The sequence below is a fragment of the Schistocerca cancellata genome, chromosome 9 (genome assembly GCF_023864275.1).
Source record: "Schistocerca cancellata isolate TAMUIC-IGC-003103 chromosome 9, iqSchCanc2.1, whole genome shotgun sequence".
NCBI lineage: Eukaryota > Metazoa > Arthropoda > Insecta > Orthoptera > Acrididae > Schistocerca > Schistocerca cancellata.
This window is the reverse complement of record NC_064634.1, coordinates 516,728,729-516,749,414: the sequence shown is the minus strand read 5'-3', so window position 1 is coordinate 516,749,414 and position 20,686 is coordinate 516,728,729.

The window sequence follows — 20,686 nt, the reverse complement described above, 5'->3', positions numbered from 1 at the left end:
AATCTTTTCAGGATAAAAGTATCGACAACTAATTAACATACAGAGCGTTAAAAAAGTATTCTGTATTGGTGTTGTGGCCCGCAACTAGAGAAAGTAGTATCCAGTAAACATGGACTGAAAACGCATACGGTAATAACTATGAGCTCCTGTGGCTCTTCGCTACTGAGAAACACACTTCGTCTACTGCAAGCTCTTTCGTGTTATGAATTACCTACAGAATGCAGAAAATAGATGAAAAGACAATTCTGTATTACTGACAATGCATACAGCATGCACTTAACACCAGCTGGTAGTGTTAATGTAAACCGTATTCACATTTCTGAGTAAGTGCTCCGAATACGATAGTTCTCATGGAACCAGTCCGTGTTTTGATAAGTTATGAAAAGCTTTTACATTTTAGTTTTATCTTTGCATTTAGCAGGATGATGAAAGCTTATTACTCATTGGAAATACCATACAAGCAACCCTAGATCACGTGTGCTTTATGCTCAGAAATATCCAAAATTACCATTTACACACTCGACCGCCTTTTCCAGCGACTGGTAGACACTGGCTCCGTAGCTCCAACAAAAGCGGATCGCTGCAATCCACGTACCATCTGTACTCTCGTTGCTGAGGATCAAGTACTGCAACAAGTCGAAGAATATCCTGGGACTAGTGTGCGCAGAATTTCAGCATCTGTCGGGGTTAGTTACGGGATCGTTTGGTCTGTCCGAGAGCGCTATAGAGATGCTCAACAAATTCCAGTGACAGACGCTGCAAGAGAAGCGTTGTGTACCACGGAGAGGTTCATTACTGAAATTTCGAAACAGTGCTTTCCGGGAAGAGTCGGACAACATATCACTTCCTCGCACATAGATCTTACGATGTGACAACAACGAGAAAAATCGGGAAACTAGAGTTAATACAGGGCTTACCGACAATAATTCTTCCCACGCAGCATCCGCGAGTGGAACAGGCAAGACAGGAACAGTTATTAGTACAAGAAGTGTCCTTCGCTACACATCGTCTGGTGTCTTGTGTAGTACTGATGTTGTAGAGTCTTGTACCGCAAGAAAGCAAGGGAGAGGATGTTATCCTTTCTCCGTCACAAATGCACGTCTGGATTAATACGGTTCATTATTTACATAAATTGGAAGTAATTACTTATTTTGTGTAGAGTCCATGTTACAAGCTCATCAGTAACAGTCCTCTTGCAGACAGAATCGGTAATTGTGCCATTACAAACTTTAGTCTCGCTATCGTCACTAATCTGGACACTATGTATGGGCATAGCCTGTGCTGAACTAAGCCGCTCCGTGAATCAATGACAGAAGCCAGACTGGAAATGTAAACTAGCGAGGACCTCTGGCTAGTAGCGGCGGCCTAAATACTTGCTGTCGAGAGGGCGTTGGCGGCGTGTTGCTTGTCAGTCAGTGAGTTTCTGGCCTCTCTCGTGATAGGCGCGCCTCATCCAGCGTCTGCTATCGATCTCCGCTTCACTTTTGCCGACTGGTGTGCTGGCGACAGTCTACGCCAGCACACTCCTCCCCCATGAAATGCCACACTGTTGCGAACGACAACAGCGGGAAGGCAGCACGCTGGATGTACAGACGAGCCAGGAGCCGTGACTGTGGAGGGCGTAGTTACTCCCGACGCTGGTGGTACCAGTGGGCGGCTGAGAAGGACGTCCAGCCGCGTGAGGCCGTGAATCTGGGGGGATAAAAGCAGCAGAATCGCGGGGCAAATGACATGCGCGAATTTGGTTCTGGCGGCGGCACTGCAAACCATCGCAACCTACAATCAAATACATAGAAGAGCCAATGCGTTCTTGGATTACGTCTCTTTCCCTGTGCCCACGGTTACCATAAGTCCTGAAAATAAAAAGACCGCGAGGTGCAAAGCGATACTTGCGGACCATTGGCGGTGCTGGATGCTGAGGTGGGTGTAGCAAGTGTAGCAGTGTCCGATGGCGGCGGCCACGCAGAAGTTCCGCCGATGATGGTCCGCCTCGTGGGTGGGAGCGATACGAGGCGAGGAAGAGTCGCAGCGCCTGTTCCCGTGCGTGGGTGGTGCGAAGCTTGACCATCTCTTGCTTGAAAGTGCTTACGAAGCGTTCTGCTACTCTTTTGGACTGCAGGTGAAACGGAGCACTTGTTAGATGACGAATGCCATTTCGTCCACAAAACTGGTCAAAATCACGTGTGGTGAACAGTGGTCCGTTGTCCGACACAAGTACTTCTGGCAAACCTCCTATGCAAAAGATGAAGGACAAGGCTTGAATGGTGCTACGTGACATGGTAGAGTTCATGGGCAACAAAAATGGCACTCGCTAAAAGAGTCTACCACTATGAGCCAAGGAGTGTTGCAAAATGGTCCTGCAAAGTCAATGTGCACTCGTTACCATTGTCATTGAGTCTTAGGCCAAGCTGCGAATGTCTGTGGCGGAGCGGATTGGTTTTCCGCCCGTGCGCGACACTGTGACGTCATCTTTTCACTGTGGGCGTCCTTGCCTTGCCACGTACAGCGCCGTCGCGCTAACGGTTTAGTGCGAACAATTTCCCCAATGTCGTTGGTGGAGCAATTGCAACACTCTGAGAATAAGCACTCGCGATTGTCCACCGTCTGTTTGAACTAGGATCGTACCGTGTTGAACTGAAGGGTTATGCCGCTGTGCAAAATATCGGCGCACAACTCAGTTCCGGATACCGTTCAATGAACGAGGCCAAGACGTTAGAATGTAATGCAACAAAAGCTTGAAATCGGGTCTGCTCACTGGCCCACGCACTTTTTCTGTAATGCAAGGGAAAAGATGCCAGCAATTCAGTGTCCTGCGCGTCGATTTGGCAAGAAAATGCGACAGATCCATCAAAATCAGCGTTTGGGCCAATCGGAAGGCGAGATAGGGCGCCTGCACTGCAGTGCTTTGCCTCAGGTCTGCACACAATTTCATACTGACACTGCGAAAGCAACAACGCTCACCATTGCCATTTTTGAGCAGTGCGTGTAGGAAACGGCTTTGGCAGCTGAAACAAGAACAGCAAACGTTTGTGATCTGTCACTAAATAGAACTTGCGACCATACAAATAGTGATGGGATTTGGTTTGCACCATACACAACAGCGGAAGCCTCTTTTCCTATTTTAGAATAATTGCACTGAGTGTGAGTAAACAACTCTGTGGCGAAAAGCAATGGGTCTGTCTTGTGCACCAATTCTGTGCTAAAGCACACCACCTATTCCGTAGGAAGAAGCAACGACTTACAAAACTACTGGCTTGGCAGGGTAAAAATGCACTAAACATCTGTGACTGAGCAAGTCATTTTTGAGTTTCTGAAATGCTTCGTGACACTCTTCAATCCACACAAAAAGCACATCTGTCCGACGCAAGCGATGCAATGGAACCGCGATCTGAGCGGCACTCGGTATGAACCGAATCTAGTACGTCATCTTGCCTAGTACTGACTGCAGTTCAGGCACATTGCGGGGACCGGCAGGTCAGGGATTGCAAGAAATGATACTGGAAGGGGTCCACACCCTGACTGTTTATCACATGACCTAAGTACTGTAATTCAGTTTGAAAAAGTCACTCTTTTGAAGGCGATAGTTGAGTCCTGCTGCTGACAACACTGGAAAAAAGAGTACGCAAATTGGCAGTTTGTTCTTCTGGTGTACGACCTGAGACGACAATATCGTCAAGGTAGTTGAACAAAATCGCTCTTTTGCAGTCAGCTGTTCCAAGTAACGTTGAAAAATGGCGGGGTGGAAGCACTGCCAAATACAAACGCAAATAACTGAACAGTCCTAAGCGCATATTTACAACAAACCCTTTCTGTGGTCCTCGTTCAATGGAATTTGTAAGAAGGCGTCACGCAAATCAATCTTAGAAAAGTAACGTCCTGCACCAGGAATGTCCATGAATTCCTCAGGCCGAGGTAACAGATAAGTGTCAACTACTGTCTGTGCGTTGGCAGCACAAATGCGAATGCGACGACAAGGCTTAGCCAACAAAACGAGAGGTCTTGCTCACTAACTAGCTTGAATGGGAGCAATTACACCATCATCTTGCAATTCTTTCAGTTCACTGGCTACAATTGGAACGGGGCGGGCCCGGAAAAACTTAGGCTGTGCATTGTCTCTCAGTGTAACATGCGCTACAAAGTTATTAACTTTTGCCATTACTTCTGAAACTATTTCACGAATTACTTTAATCAAGATAGCGACACTGTATTTTGGTAAAAAGCCGATGCTGAAAGTACATTGTCTGGGATGCTAAGTCCAAACAAATCAAAGACATCTAAATCGAATATGTTCTCATTGTCTGTTGATTTCAACACAGTAAAGTTCACTATCCTAGTGAGAGATTTGTAAGTGGCAGGCAAACTACACGGTCCAAGCACTGGAATTTCCTGTCCGTTGTAAGCATTTATGTGCTAGCTAGATTTAAAAAGGCGTGGTAAGCCTAACTGTTCGTACGTGGCACGACGAACTGAAAGTTCACACGACGGCCAGCCGTTCGTAATGAGACAAATTGATGATAAGAACGACGTTGCACAGCACTAGGGTGAGAAGGAAAGCACAACCTTAATCTTTCTTTTGTCATAATCTGATGTAGGTTTTGAAAATACAGCGTTCTCTGCATGGGCACAAGCCTGTTTTATCTGGGAGCGTGCAAAATTGGCGTTTTAATGCCGTTGCTCATAAACTGTGAGGACATGGCCTTGTTTCCTAGAAGGGTAATACGTTGCGTTACGTGACGGGCAATCCTGTCTTTTATGGCGAGCAAAAACACTAGGCCAATACTTCACTAAATTCACAGGCCTGTTTATATGTCTACGTGGCTGTCCGCGCTACTGTTGTAAGTAGGCTGTTTATGTTTTCTTATTGGCAACGCTACGTAACGTTGCCAATAAGAAAACATAAACAGCCTACTTACATATGCACACAGCACAGCCAGTGATTTTGGGTCGACATATGAAACGTCCCCTTTTGAAGAATTTTACACGACTGTGCTTAAACTGACACACAATATTTTTTTTAGCGCAACGCAATCTGACTTTCAAAAATCCCTACAAAAGAATGGCCCTGACTAACATTAACCTCTACCTTTCACAAATCACTTACCTCACAAAAATCTTCGTTACTCAAGCTACTGCAATACAGCGAGCGCCACTACTGCCAGCTAAATAAAAGATTCAAACTACAGAAGGCACTAACTACTGATAGGCATAGTTAGCAAATGAAAGATTTTAATAGAGAACAAACAATGTATTTACCTTAATAGTGTTGGAAAACCATAATATACATAGCAGTTCATAATATCCAGTATAACAAATTTCAAAACTCCGCCATCTCTCTCCCCACATCCACCACTGCTGGCGGCTCACCTCCAACTGCGCAACGCTACGCGCTGTTAACATCCAGCTGCCGCTGCCCAACACTACAATGGCAGACAACAATGCAAACTATCCACAGACTGCACACAGCACAGCCAGTGATTTTCATATAGAGCGCTACGTAACGTTGCCAATAAGAAAACATAAACAGCCTACTTACATATGCACACAGCACAGCCAGTGATTTTCATATAGAGCGCTACGTAACGTTGCCAATAAGAAAACATAAACAGCCTACTTACACTGTGTACGATTAATCGAGGCCTGGTCAAACTTATCGGCCGCTATGGCACCCGAATCATATTGCTCCAAGATTTGCAGTACTTGAGGAAGTGATGGATCAGAGTACTTTAAGATCTGTTCTTTTATTCTACTATCTGGGACACTGAATGTTATTGTATGGCGTATCACGAGATCACTGTAAAAGTTGCCACAACTACATTTAAATTTACACTTCCTGGTCATGCCCTTTAATTCTGTATACCACTAACGCTACGTCTCTTTCGGCTTTTTCTGCAAGCGAAAAAACTAATATCTGGCAGCAGCTACTTGGACTTGCTGGCCATAGTATTGAGTTAATGCAGCGATTACTTTGTCATAACTGAGTTTGTCGGGAGACGCGATTGGGAGTAGTTTTTGTATTAACCTGAACACTGTGGACGCCACAATCGAAAACAAGTATTGTAAGTCTACTGTACCTTGGACACGATGAACCTGACAATGTGCTTGGAACTGAGTCACGTATTTGCGTCATTCTTTTTCTGATTGTTAAGTTGCCGGAACGTTGGTATGCTGGTCTGCGGCACTCGTTGGGCTGGTTGGTTGATTGGCTATGGTTGTGAGGCCGACGCGGCTTGTGCAGCCAGTAGTTGTAGCACCGTCCTCAGTAAGGTAGCAGTTTGGTGGTTCTGAAACTGAAAACCTTATGTTAGGTCCATCACACTGGCCGTCTGCGGCTGAGGCACGGCGGCAGGGGGTGGAGGGGACGGGGAATTGAGGGTTTGCACAAATACGTTATAGCAAAAAAGCAAGCAAATCCTCTGAAAAGAGAAACTTGACTAGTTCCGCGGCTCCCCTCCTGAAATACATGCAAGAACACAACACTTCAAAACGATCCCCCTGCAAGCTAAAACACAAGAGAAGCAAGCAAAATCTTCTGCCGGTTGATTATCGGCGTCTCTACTGTAGAATGTTGTTCCGCAAAGAAGCAAGGGAGAGGATGTTGTTATGGGTGGCCGGTATCCTCTTCCTGCGACGCAAATGCACACGTGGATTAATACTGTTCTTTATTTACATAAACTGGAAATGTTTACTCATCTTGAATAGAGTTTATATGTTGTGGTACAAGCTCATCCATAATAGTCCTCTTACAGAATATTATCGGTAATCTTCCCATTACAAACGGTAGAGAGACAGCTTGAAGGTGGTTCATTGAACCCTCTGCCAGGCAATTTTTGTGAACTGCAGAGTAATCACGTAGATGTAGATATAGATGTAGGCGCAGCTTGTGCAGCCAGTAGTTGTTGTACCATCGTCAGTAAGGTAGAGTGATTTGTTGGTTCTGAAACTGAAAGCCTTATGTTAGTGTGGTGTCACCGCCAGACACCACACTTGCTAGGTGGTAGCCTTTAAATCGGCCGCGGTCCGGTAGTATACGTCGGACCCGCGTGTCGCCATTATCAGTGATTGCAGACCGAGCGCTGCCACACGGCAGGTCTAGAGAGACTTCCTAGCACTCGCCACAGTTGTACAACCGACTTTGCTAGCGATGGTTCACTGACAAAATACGCTCTCACTTGCCGAGACGATAGTTTAGTATAGCCTTCAGCTACGTCATTTGCTACGACCTAGCAAGGCGCCATATTCAGTTGCTATTGATATTGTGAATCACGTACCGTCAAGAGCGACGTTCATCATTAATGGATTAAAGTTAAGTATTCCACCAGCTACGTCCGTTTTTCTAAATTTTAGTTTCCTTGTCCTGTTCCAGACCTCACGCCAGCCTGCGTGAGCTAAAACGCGTGCCTTTCGGCCTCCTCTAGTAACACGGTGTTGGCTCTCCTGCCAAACACAACAGTTAGATCCACACAAACCCTAACCTGCGCGCTGTGTATGGGCATAGCCTGTGCTCATCAAAGCCGCTCCGCGAAATGTATGACAGTCGCGAAACTGGAAGTGTAAATTAGCGAGGCCCTCTGGTCAGTGGCGGCGGCCTAAACACTTGCTGTCGAGAGGGCGTTGGCGGCCTGTTGCTTGTGGGCGTGTCTCTGGCCTCTCTCGTGATAGGCGTGCTTCATCCAGTGCCTACTACCGATCTTCGCTTCATCTTTGGCGACAATTGTGCTGGCGACAGCTTACGCCTGTGCAGATGTAGTTTCAAATGTAGTCATCCTCTAGTCTCTGCGATTCTGTATGACCAGTTGTTATGCCCAGACCATGCCCTTAGGTTCTGCTAGTATTCGGTTCTGCCAGTGGCTGTTGCAAAGAGATGTGGTGAAGATCTAGCCAGTTTCACACAAAATGGGAGTCTCTATTTCTGTAACCAAGATGTGTGAGCTGATGAATATCTGCACGCAGCTGAAGAACAAAGCATCAGTGTAGATGCGTAAGTAGGAATTATAGGCGACAGAAATATAGAACCTTACATACTACCAAACAGGTTGAGTGGTACATGGTATCGTCATTTCCTATCAAATGCTTTGCCTGTCGTCCTGGACGAGGTACCATTCCAACTACGGCTGGAGGTGTAGTCCATGCATAATGGAGCACCAGTCCATTTCCTCCGAAAGTCTGAGAACACCTCACATACGCATTTTCATTTGTGTACTGCATTGTGTAGCTCATTCGTAACAGCAAAGAGCTTGCAGTAGAAGAGATGCTACACTGTAGCGACGATGAACAAGTGCTCAGAGCTCTTAGGATACACAGTTACACTGGATGTTTACTGGACATCTTTGTATTAAGTACCATTTCTCAAAATACAGAAGACTCCTTTTTAACATCCCACATAATATTAACTGTCAATGTCTGGGATAGACTCCATACATGGATACGACAGTGAAAAAAACAGTAGTCTAACAAATCCTTATCGGTCACATGTAAATCCAGAGAGCAATAGCGGATGTTGCTTTTCTCGGAAAACTCGTTCACGATATCGTTAAGTGCTCTCTGATGATTACTTTGGTCGTGCCATTAACGTTACTGTGTTGAGGAAATATTTAGCACTATCAGATAAATGACATCAAATGAGTCACAGCGGCTCACGAGTTTGCTTCTGTTGACTGTTGCCAGCGCAGGATTAATTAAACATTTATCTGAAAGAGCTTCTTTTTCCGCATCATCAATTAGTAGAAAGAGTGTTTAATTTCTTTCTACACCGTTCGGTTGTTTATAACGTCAATCATGTAAATGTAGTCAATCAGCTATGGTATGAACATCGAATATGTATCTAAAAAGTTTCGCGATTGGAATAATAAAAAATAGAGAACATTTAAGACGGTAGTTTTGATTCTTCAGTCTGTACCTCACTACCCCTCCCCAACTCTCCTATTTCCCTCCCTCACCCCCCTCACCCCCCCTCCCCGTTGGTAAAGTACAATGTGCATAGAACAGCCACACAACATTGCATTGAGAAACTGTCAGAAATGCCCTTCCTTTTGATTTTGCGATGTTGTTCAACTCGTGCGGTGCATTGCCCTGAACGTTGGTTACATCCATAAAGCGCTGACCCTTCATGTGAACTGCATCGCTTTCTCGTTTCTGGTGGGTTCATATTGACAACTGTACGTTGTTTTTGGGACAAACTGCCTACACTTCTCTCTTCTTCAAATTATCCTGGAGAATGTGTTGAACACTTAATTTGGAGATGTTCCTCCAGTGTGATTTGTGACACATCAGCACTTACATACTACAGCCGCACGTCCACTACTTAGCACTGCCTGTTCACAACTGACTGATCGAATGCACATCCAATGTTTACAGTTGTTATTTCGTGCTGCCACAGTATTTAGTGCGCAGACGTCGCTTGTATGCCAGGCATAAAATAAGTCTCTGAACTTTTCGGACGGACTGACATTTCCTTTCTCTTCTGTTCACTGCATTGTTGGCCCATCCTCGGACTATTGCTCTACCGTTCCACTCTAAAACAGATTGTAGAATAAATGAACACCTAAATAGTTCCGTAGGAGCTCTGGTATCTCTTACATTTTCGCGATGGTCAGACCTCCGTATGTAGGTGGGAATTAACCAAATTTTTCGGCGTTCGGAAGGGAAATTTGATGAGAGATTCGTTGAAGTCAGGAAGGTGTACATAGAAACGTCTGCCATGTTAGAACGTCAAGATTATGACTGGATATTCGATGTGTGACGTGAGATACCAGCAAACAAAGGACTGCGGCAAGGCTTTTGTGCCTCCCGAAATTTGTTCAACATTTACATACATGAAATAATCCGTATATGGAAAACATAATTTCAGAAAGGTACATATCTAGACAGAAGAATTGTTTTAAATAACTTAAAATAAGCCGACGATTCAGTGACCGTAGCAGATAAACCACCTACTCACATTGCCTTGTTTCTTCGTGAGTTTTGGAATGAAATAAACAGTTACGATGCCTCAGCCACCATATTCGACATACACGGCCCTTCCCACTTTTCGCTGTTCCCAAAAATAAAGAAAGTCTTAAACGACATAGCGGTAAAATATGGAATCCAGAAGTGCTTCGGGAACTAGAAAATGCACTGGTATTAGTATACAGTAACTAAAGGTGACTATTTAGAAGAGGATAATATTGATCTCGACGAATAAAGAAAATGAAGATCGCTGTTATTTTTTGAACTCTAGTCGCGCAGGATAGTCGGAACGTACCTCTGGACATGCTATTATGTATTGTAATTGTAATGACACTATGATCTGAAACTTCATGAAAGATTAAAAGTGTTTAGCGTACCAATACTCGAACTCTGGACCCTTCCTTTAGCGGTCAGATGCTCTCTGAGCTGGCCAAGCAGACTCGCCTCTCCTCACACTACTACCTCACCGCCCTTGGAATGCTGGAGATGAGGTACCGGCGGAAGTAAAGGTACGAGGGGCAGGCCAGAACCCTACTTGGGTAGCTCAGTTATTAGAGCATATGTCAGCAAAAAGGAAAGGTCCCCATTTTGCGTCTCGGTCTGCTTCATATCAGCGCACACTCCGCTGCAGAGTGAAAATTTCATCCTGGAACACTTAAAGCGTTCGTTCAAAACGTTCGAGGATCAGCATTCTCCCTACGCTGTTCGATAGATCTTGGGAGGTTTAAATGATCCTCCGTTAGTTCATTGATGGCCTTTGTCCGCAAAGTTCCCAAGTTCAAGTCCACCTGGCGTCGCATTGTTTTCCTTTTAATTTCAAGTTCGACAGCACTCTCTCTAGTTGACTTACAGCATGGACGCATGACTAACGCACTAAATTCAGCACATGTTTCCCTTCCGGCTGATGGACTACCAGAGCAGAGGAATATGGGATTGTGGAAGAGGGGGGAGTGGCTTCCAAAGCACTTAATTCCCAGGCGAAGACGTGTGTTCTCCCAAGTGATCAAACTCTGGAAACTTGGGACGTCCCTTACAGAACCGTTCACGGAGCCCATCCATCAGCTGCGTCATATTCCCGTTGTTGTGCCTCTGCTTGTCGACCGACACACTTCTCACTAAGCGCTCCTGGGAAGTGGAGTCGCTAGTATCTGCAATTATTCTTCACCAAATCCGGAAATGCGAACAATGACAGACTCCATTGCCCTCCCCGGGCGTTCACGTCGCAATCACGTAGCAATTCACGTGAGGAGCACTACTGCCATATCGGTGGTCAGAGTGCAAGGTTCAGACCGTAAACACTTACCTCCTCTCACTGTTAAATGCATTTAGTTCATATGTAAAAGGACTATCTGGCCACCTTATATAGCGTGAACAGCAGGGGCCCTACCACAACAGTAACTTGAGAAAGTCTCTACATCTACATCTGCAATCATGGCTACTTTGCAAATCTCACTTAAGTGCGTGACAGAGGGTTCATTGAATCACCTTCACACCGATTCTTTGTTATTCCACTCTTGGACAGCATGCCGAAAAAACGAACACCTATATCCTTCCGTGCGATTTCCTTAATTTACTATGATAATAGTTTCTCTCTGTGTAGGTCGGCGTCAACAAAATATTTTCGCCTTCGTAGGAGAAAGCTGGTGATTGAACTTTCGCGAGAAGACCACGCCGAAAGAGAAACGCCTGCGTTTTTCAATTATGTCCATCTCAAATCTTGTATCATGTCCCCTATTACTCGGTAATACAAAATGTGCTGTCCTTCTTTGAACTTTCCCGATGTACATTGTTGATCCTATCTGGTAAGAATCCCACACCGCACAGCAGTAAACCAAAAGAGGACGGACAAGCGTAGTGTAGGCATTCTCTTTAGTTGATCAGCTGCTTTTTCTGAGTTCCCCTTTTGCACAACGTTTTCTGTGTTTTCGTCTCGCCATCCGGGATCAGCCGAGCGGTCTCGGGCGCTACAGTCATGGACTGTGCGGCTGGACCCAGCGGAGGTATGAGTCCTCCCTCGGGCATGGGTGTGTGTGTTTGTCCTTCGGATAATTTAGGTTACGTAGTGTGTAAGCTTAGGGACTGATAACCTTAGCAGTTAAGTCCCATAAGATTTCACACACATTTCAACATTTTTTGTTTCCGTCTCAATTAAAGCTTTTCGTGATTCTAATTCCTAAGTATTTAACTGAATTTACAGCCTTTATGTTTGATTGATTTATCATGCAACCGAAGTTTAACGGATCCATATTAGCACTCATGTGGATGACCTAATACTTTTCGTTATTTAGGGTCACCTGCCAACTTTCGCACCATTCAGATACCTTTTCTAAGTCGTTATGTACTTTGTTTTGAAATTCTGATGACGTTACTTGATAATAAGCGACAGCATCATATGCAAACAACCTAAGACGGCTGCTCAGATTGTCTTCTAAATCGTTTATATAGATAAGGAAAGCAGAGGGCCTGTAATACTAAATTGGGGAACGCCAGAAATCACTTCTGTTTTACTCGACGACTTTCTGTCAGTTACTACGAACTGTGACCTCTCTGACAGGTGATCACAAGGAATTCGGCCGTGCCCTTTCAAAGGAACCATCCCGGCATTTGCCTGGAGTGATTTAGAGAAATCACGGAAAACCTAAATCAGGATGGCCGGACGTGGGATTGAACCGTCGTCCTCCCGCATGCGAGTCCAGTGTGCTAACCACTGCACATAACTGAGACGATATTCCATAAGCACACAATCTGATTACAAGCCACTTGAGAGATATGGTGTCAAAAGCGTTTTGGAAATATAGATATACGGAATCAATATGAAATCTCTTGTCAATAGCAATACTTCGTGTGAGTAAAAAGCTAGTTTTCTCCCCAAGAGCGAAGTAGCGGCGGGCGGTTCTTGCCGAGAAGTTGTGGGGGACACTGCTTGTCGCTGAAGTTGGAGTGAGATGGGGTAGTAGTGAGTGTTTGTTCCATGTTTTATGCAGCTATTTGATGGGAGAGATAGCAGATGTTATTCTAATGGAGACATTGTAATGATCAGAGTGCATTTCGTCAATATAAATTAAGGTAAAAAACTACTTTTATTTTTCTCTCTCATTATTTCAGTGATCTAAATAATGCATCATTACAGGTTCAGTCAACAAAGCATCTGGCTTGTGTTCTTGTATTAGAGTGTAATTTTGGTTTTCTTGCACAATTCTAGTATTTCTAATTTTCTTTTATCACGTCAGTATAATTGGTATTTAAAAATTCTTGTCTTGTTGAAGAAGAACCGTGCCAGATGTGCGTTGAGTCATACTACCACATACAGAACAGCTACACTTGTGTTTGTTGGCTTCGTAGATTTTATAGTTGCTGGGGACTTAATTAATTAATTGTATTAACTGAAATTTTCATTTCATTCTTTGTTGTTGTTCTATGCAGTCAGATTGCGTACTAAAACTAGTCAGGGCCAGCCGTTTACGAAACAACGTAATCGGACATACAGCGACAGAAAATTAAAAAGTATTTGCATAGCATTCTTATATCATTATTTTAATTAAGCCCCCATGCACTATTCTCTTCGAGGTAATTCATAACGTTCGATCACAGATTACGTTCCAAAATCTTGATGCATGTCGATGTTAATGATATGGGTCTGTAATTTAGAGGATTACAGCTGTTGCCTTTCTCTAATACTGGTGTTGTGCAATTTTCCTGTCTTTGGGTGCAGATCAACGCTATGTCCTACTTGGGTAGCACCAGCCGTGCCTAACCGCTTGACTTCTACACATTTCTCAACCCTTTTCACCGGAAAAGCAGGAAGTTGGATTCCACGGGGATCTCCCCTCACTTGTTTATTTGCGTCACGAGAGAGAAACTTCCGAGTGAAACGAGTTAACGAATTCTGTGGTTCGAAAACCCCGACCGCTGTGTGCGTTTCGAGATCGACAAAATCAGGTAATGATATTTCTGCAACCGGGAAACTACCGTGCTGTGTGCGTCTGTAAAGGGTGCCGTCGCCTTTGAGAAATCGTCGAAGCGAGACCTGTACAAGGACGTGAGGGCGGGAGTTGGCTGCTGGCAGCCGCGCCAAGAGTCTGACGGGGAAGAACTGAGCGCCAATGGCCGCTGCGTGAGGCGGAGGGAGGGGAGGGAGCGCGCCTACCTGTCTCTCTGCAGGGAGCGATCCTCGCAGGGCCTCGTTCACAACGAAGGTCCGCGGTTCGACTACCGGCTACCGTCGGGGGGTCAATACGCGGCTATCTCGATCGCTGTCGCAATAATGGTGTTTTGAGGATGTCGATAGGGTATGCCATGCGGGTCTGACCTACAGTGAATTGACATATTATGTGATTACCTTTAATACTGACGTTCCCGGTTTGCCTTCCTCATTTTGTTATCTTTACGATTTTGGTGGTACCTTCAATTTCGATTTTGTTTTTCTTGATTAACGGAATTTAAGTCATAGCCAAAGTTGCTTTACCATCGGGTATTCAGCTTCATTGCTGCTTACTATCTGTCATCAGAGAAACAGTGTCAAATGTCATAAAAGTAGTGTTTTCTTTATAATATACAAAATCACATTCCATTTCATGTTATTCCAATGCTTATGCCGATTTGTTCTCCGCAATTTACTGTTACGTCTTGTAATATTATTGGTATTTCCGTCCTATGAAAGCTTTGAGTACCCTTTGAAAGACATTTGTTTTGTATAATTTACATAACTGTAAAGATGCGCATCTAGCGCGGACGTTAATACATCGATTGCGCAGTCAAAGAAACATTTTAACAGAAGCTGAACTGTCGTTCCGCTTCGATCTAAATAAAAGATGACGGTAACAAACTTTTGTAGATCTTCAGATTTTAATATACTTCTGCTTGTTATGTGAAAACGTAAAGGAGGTCGACTTTAAGTTAAAAAAGTGAGCGGTCTTGCTAGCGTGCAGACAACATTATTAATTAATAAAATTAAAGTAATTCATGTTCGAAACTGTAAATCAGCAAGTTATTGTTATCGGATGCAAGAATTGTCTTCAACGAAAGGAGAAAAGTAGTGACTATAATTTGTGACAAAAAAAAAAAAACGTGAACCAAGGAGACAGCACAGGACAGGCTGAAATCTGATTGCACCATACTGTTAGAAAAGTAATTATGTAAGTTGTATTGTTTATAAATAAGCCCTAATTTGCTAGTGAGAATTGTTTGAATATATTTAGTGTTTACCAGACTTCTTATTCTGTTCTTTTCCTTTATACTTTTTTATCCTCCGTGCCATATTATTTTTATAAATGTCAAACAGCCTTTACTACAGCAGAGAATACTGCGGCATCGTGGTCGTAGACAGAAGGCCGCTCCTTGTCTTCTATACAACTCATAGCTGCCCCATTTATTAATGATTTCATTTGCAAATGCAATTTTTTTTTACTATTCATTGTTAAAGGTCCCTTAGGTAATTATAAAATTCATACTGATTACGTAAAGAAATCCGGGTTGTTCTTTTCCAAATAATAGAAGTCTTTGCGTAATCAGAAACTAGCCTCCTTCTGACAACGATCAGGAGCCGACCAGAAGACGGACGTCTTCGACCGCTTTCGTGTGTCCTGTGGCAAAGCTGTGCCAAACTGGGAACGCGGCATTCTAGTATGAAATACAGATTTAAATTGATAGAATTGAAATATATTTAACGTAATAATAATAATAATTTTTTTTATCATACTAGAGTCTTTACTACTTTACTTGCCTGGTGGACCTAATTACTCTAAGGCGACAAACTCATATAATAGCGATATGCACATATACAGTTCCCGTGCACAAGGCATAAAATGATGGTGCATTGGCGGAGCCGTCATTTCCATACGAAAAGCTTTTCGACGTGATTATGGCCGTACAGCGCAAATTAAAAGACTTCGAGAGCGAAATGATAACTGGACCTAAGGCATAGAAACTCCATTTCGAAAAACATTGGAGAACTGAATATTCCGCGATCCACAGCGTCAAGAGTGTGCCGAGAAACCAAATTTCAGGCATTACTTCTCACCGCGGACAACGCGGTGGCTGACGGCCTTCACTTAACGACCGGGAGCAGCGGCGTTTGCATAGAGTTGTGAGTGCTAACAGACAAACAAAACTGCATGGGGCGGGCGAACAACGTATCCGTTTGGACATTGTGGCGAAATTCTGCGTTAGTGGGCTGTGGCAGCAGACGGCCGACGCGAGTGCCTTTGCTAACAGCACGACACCGCCTGCAGCGCCTTGGTCTCGTGACCATATCGGTTGGACCCTAGACGACTGGAAAACCGTGTTCGGATGAGTCCCGATTTCGATTGCGCTAATGGCAGGTTCCGAGTGTGGCGGAGACCCCGGGAAGCCATGGGCCCAAATTGTCAAGCTGATGGCGGCTCCATAATGGCGCGGTTTGTGGTTACAGGAAAATGGACTGCGTCCTCTGGTCAAACTGAACCGATCATTCACTGGAAATGGTTATGTTCGACTAACTGTAGATCATTTGCGCCATTCGTGGACTCTATGTAATTCTGGAACCCTGCATTACTCCCTACTTTATTATCCTGAGTTAAGATTACTCTCTTGGTTATAAATGCCCATTCCTTCGTGATTCTGTTGAGTACTTTTTGTCTAAAGGAATTTTCGCATGTGGCGTTAAAACATAGTTTCCTTGTTGCCCGGAAAACAAGCCCGAATTATTTCCCTCGATTTTTAACTACGTTTTATAGCCTGCTTAGCCGTGGCTTGAGTGGAAATACTAGCTTCTTAAGACGACGACACCATTGACTCTATCATTCCACTGCGGACTCTAAAATTCGGTAGGACGACGGTTCAAACCCGCGTCCTGCCATCCTCATTTAGGCTTTCCTTGATTTCCCTTAATCACTCCAGGAAAATGCTGGGATGGTTTCTTTGAAAACGCACTGCCGATTTCCTTCCCCATCCTCCCCTAATCCGATGGGACGGATGACCTCGCTGTTTGGCCCCCTCCCCTAAACCAACCAGCCAACGGACTCTAAACAGAAACTTGCTTTTTACTGGTTTATGAGACAATGGTTTCCAGGATATTGTTCTTACAGTTGCGTTATAAGACAGTAGTAATCTTATAACAAAAATATTGCACATGTTGATTGTAATTTTACGATTACTCACGACCGATTTCAATTATCCGTTCCTTACAACTGTCGAACCAGGAAATCGACAGAGGCATGGAACATCGAAGTGGATATGAAATGCTGTAATAAAGTACAGGATATGTAAATAGAACATTAAAGCAGAAATTGGTAATTAAGGACTGAAAAATTTCTCTCTAGATCGACGACACATAAACTGAAGAAGTGGATTAAAGGATCTCTGTCGGACATAATGTGAGCTTTCGTGACAGCATCAGTTCTGTCAAACGATATTTAAACATTCTGTACGTTGCTAGTGACTCAGATAGTTCTTACGTTACTATAGCAGAGGTCGAAAATCGCGTTTACAATACTGACATAATTGGCATTGCTTTTTCCTAAGGAATTCAGGTAGTGAAGGGAGACGAAAATTTAATAGTCATGGGTGACTGAAATTCGAGAGTAGGAAAAGGGAGAGAAGGAAACATAGTGGGTGAATATGGATTGGGGGAGAGAAATGAAAGAGGAAGCCGCCTGGTAGAATTTTGCACAGAGCATAACTTAATCATGCCAACACTTGGTTCAAGAATCATAAAAGAAGGTTGTATACGTAGAAGAATCCTGGATATACTAGAAGGTATCAGACAGATTATATAATGGTAAGACAGAGATTTAGGAACCAGGTTTTAAATTGTAAGACATTTCCAGGGACAGATGCGGACTCTGACCACAATCTATTGGTTATGAACTGTAGATTAAAGCTGAAGAAACTGCAAAAAGGTGGGAATTTAAGGAGATGGGACCTGGATAAACTGAAAGAACCAGAGGTTGAACAGAGTTTCAGGGAGAGCATAAGGGAACAATTAACAGGAATGGGGGAAAGAAATACAGTAGAAGAAGAATGGGTAGGTCTGAGGGATGAAGTAGTGAAGGCAGCAGAGGATCAAGTAGGTAAAAAGACTAGGGCTAGTAGAGATCCTTGGGTAACAGAAGAAATATTGAATTTAATTGATGACAGGAGAAAATATAAAAACACAGTAAATGAAGCAGGCAAAAGGGAATACAAACGTCTCAAAAATGAGATTGACAGGAAGTGCAAAATGGCTAAGCAGGGATGGCTAGAGGACAAATGTAAGGATGTAGAGGCTTATCTCACTAGGGGTAAGATAGCTACTGCCTACAGGAAAATTAAAGAGACCATTGGAGAAAAGAGAGCCACTTTTACGAATATCAAGAGCTCAGATGGAAACCCATTTCTAACCAAAGAAGGGAAAGCAGAAAGGTGGAAGAAGTATATAGAGGGTCTATACAAGGGCGATGTACTTGAGGACAATATTATGGAAATGGAAGAGGATGTAGATGAAGATGAAATGGGAAATATGATACTGCGTGAAGAGTTTGACCGAGCACTGAAAGACCTGAGTCGAAACAAGGCCCCGGGAGTAGACAACATTCCACTGGAACTTCTGATGGCCTCGAGAGAGCCAGTCCTGACAAAACTTTACCATCTGGTGAGCAAGATGTATGAGACAGGCGAAATACCCTCAGACTTCAAGAAGAATATAATAATTCCAATCCCAAAGAAAGCAGGTGTTGACAGAGGTGAAAATTACCGAACTATCAGTTTAATAAGTCACAGCTGCAAAATACTAACGCTAATTCTTTACAGACGAATGGAAAACTGGTAGAAGCCGACCTCGGCGAAGATCAGTTTGGATTCCGCAGAAATGTTGGAACACGTGAGGCAATACTGACCCTACGACTTATCTTAGAAAATGGATTAAGGAAAGGCAAACCTACATTTCCAGCATTTGTAGACTTAGAGAAATCTTTTGACAGTGTTGACTGGAATACTCTCTTTCAAATTCTACAGGTGGCAGGGGTAAAATACAGGGAGCGAAAGGCTATTTACAATTTGTACAGAAACCAGATGGCAGTTATAAGAGTGGAAGGGCATGAAAGGGAAGCAGCGTTTGGGAAGGGAGTGAGACAGGGTTGTAGCCTTTCCCCGATGTTATTCAATTTGTATATTGAGCAAGCAGTAAAGGAAACAAAAAAAATTGGGAGTAGGTATTAAAGTCCATGGAGAAGAAATAAAAACTTTGAGGTTCGCCGATGACATTGTTAATTCTGTCAAAGACTGCAAAGGACTTGGAAGAGCAGTTGAATGGAATGGACAGTGTCTTGGAAGGAGGATATAAGATGAACATCAACAAAAGCAAAACGAGGATAATGGAATGTAGTCGAATTAAGTCGGGTGATGCTGAGGGAATTAGATTAGGAAATGAGACACTTAAAGTAGTAAAGAAAATTTGCTATTTGGGGAGCAAAATAACTGATGATTGTCGAAGTAGAGAGGATATAAAATGTACACTGGCAATGGCAAGGAAAGCGTTTCTGAAGAAGAGAAATTTGTTAACATCGAGTTTAGATTTAAGTGTCAGGAAGTCGTTTTTGAAAGTATTTGTATGGAGTGTAGCCATGTATGGAAGTGAAACATGAACGATAAATAGTTTGGACAAGAAGAGAAGAGAAGCTTTCGAAATGTGGTGCTACAGAAGAATGCTGGTAGACCATGTAACTAATGAGAAGGTATTGAATAGAATTGGGGAGAAGAGGAGTTTCTTCTGGTAAACCTTCCGGGATGTAAGGTCGTGGTCCATGAAACTCTTCAGCTCTTAACGTTTCGTCCAGAGCTGTGCTGGTCATTTTCAGAGGCGTGTTTCTCCTCCGTTGAGTCTTGCCGAGTCGGCAAGGAGAAACACCCCTCTGAAGATGTCCAGCGCAGCTCTGGACGAAACGTTAGGAGCTGAAGAGTTTCATGGACCACGACCTTACATCCCAGAAGGTTTACCAGAAGATATGTCATCCGGTCGTGAAAGCCTTCATACTATGATCAGAAGAAGAGTTTGTGGCACAAATTGACAAGAAGAAGGGACCGGTTGGTAGGACATGTTCTGAGGCATCAAGGGATCACAAATTTAGCGTTGGAGGGCAGCGTGGAGTGCGAAAATCGTAGAGGGAGACCAAGAGATGAATACACTAAGCAGATTCAGAAGGATGTAGGTTGCAGTAAGTACTGGGAGAATAAGAAGCTTGCACAGGATAGAGTAGCATGGAGAGCTGCATCAAACCAGTCTCAGGACTGAAGACAACAACAACAACAAGGAATAACGATCGAACCCGCTACTAAAATTCCATTTTTGACATAAAAAATATGACACTACGTCTCTCAAAATGAAATAAAAAGAAATAAATCTTCCTTAATACTGATGAGTATTTCAATGTGCAGTAAAGTGTTACTTATATGAGCGTTGTAAGAATCGTTAGCATAACAAGTGATCTGATGTCGTCAACCGTTACTGCAACAATAACATATAATTAGCATTTAATCTGTAATTCTGTAGCTTAGTCTTCCCATAAACATAGATATGAAATTTAAAAAGTTTTGTATTTACAGTAACTACTCACAAAATTCTTTTAATGCTGCAAGGGAGACAATGGAAAGACTTGACCTAAATAGATGAATTACGTGAGTATTGTGATTATCCTACGTGACAAGACTGCTTTACATTTCTATGGGTTACTCTTCGGAGTATGCGATATGATTTTATTTTATTTATTTATTCAAGTCGATATGATTA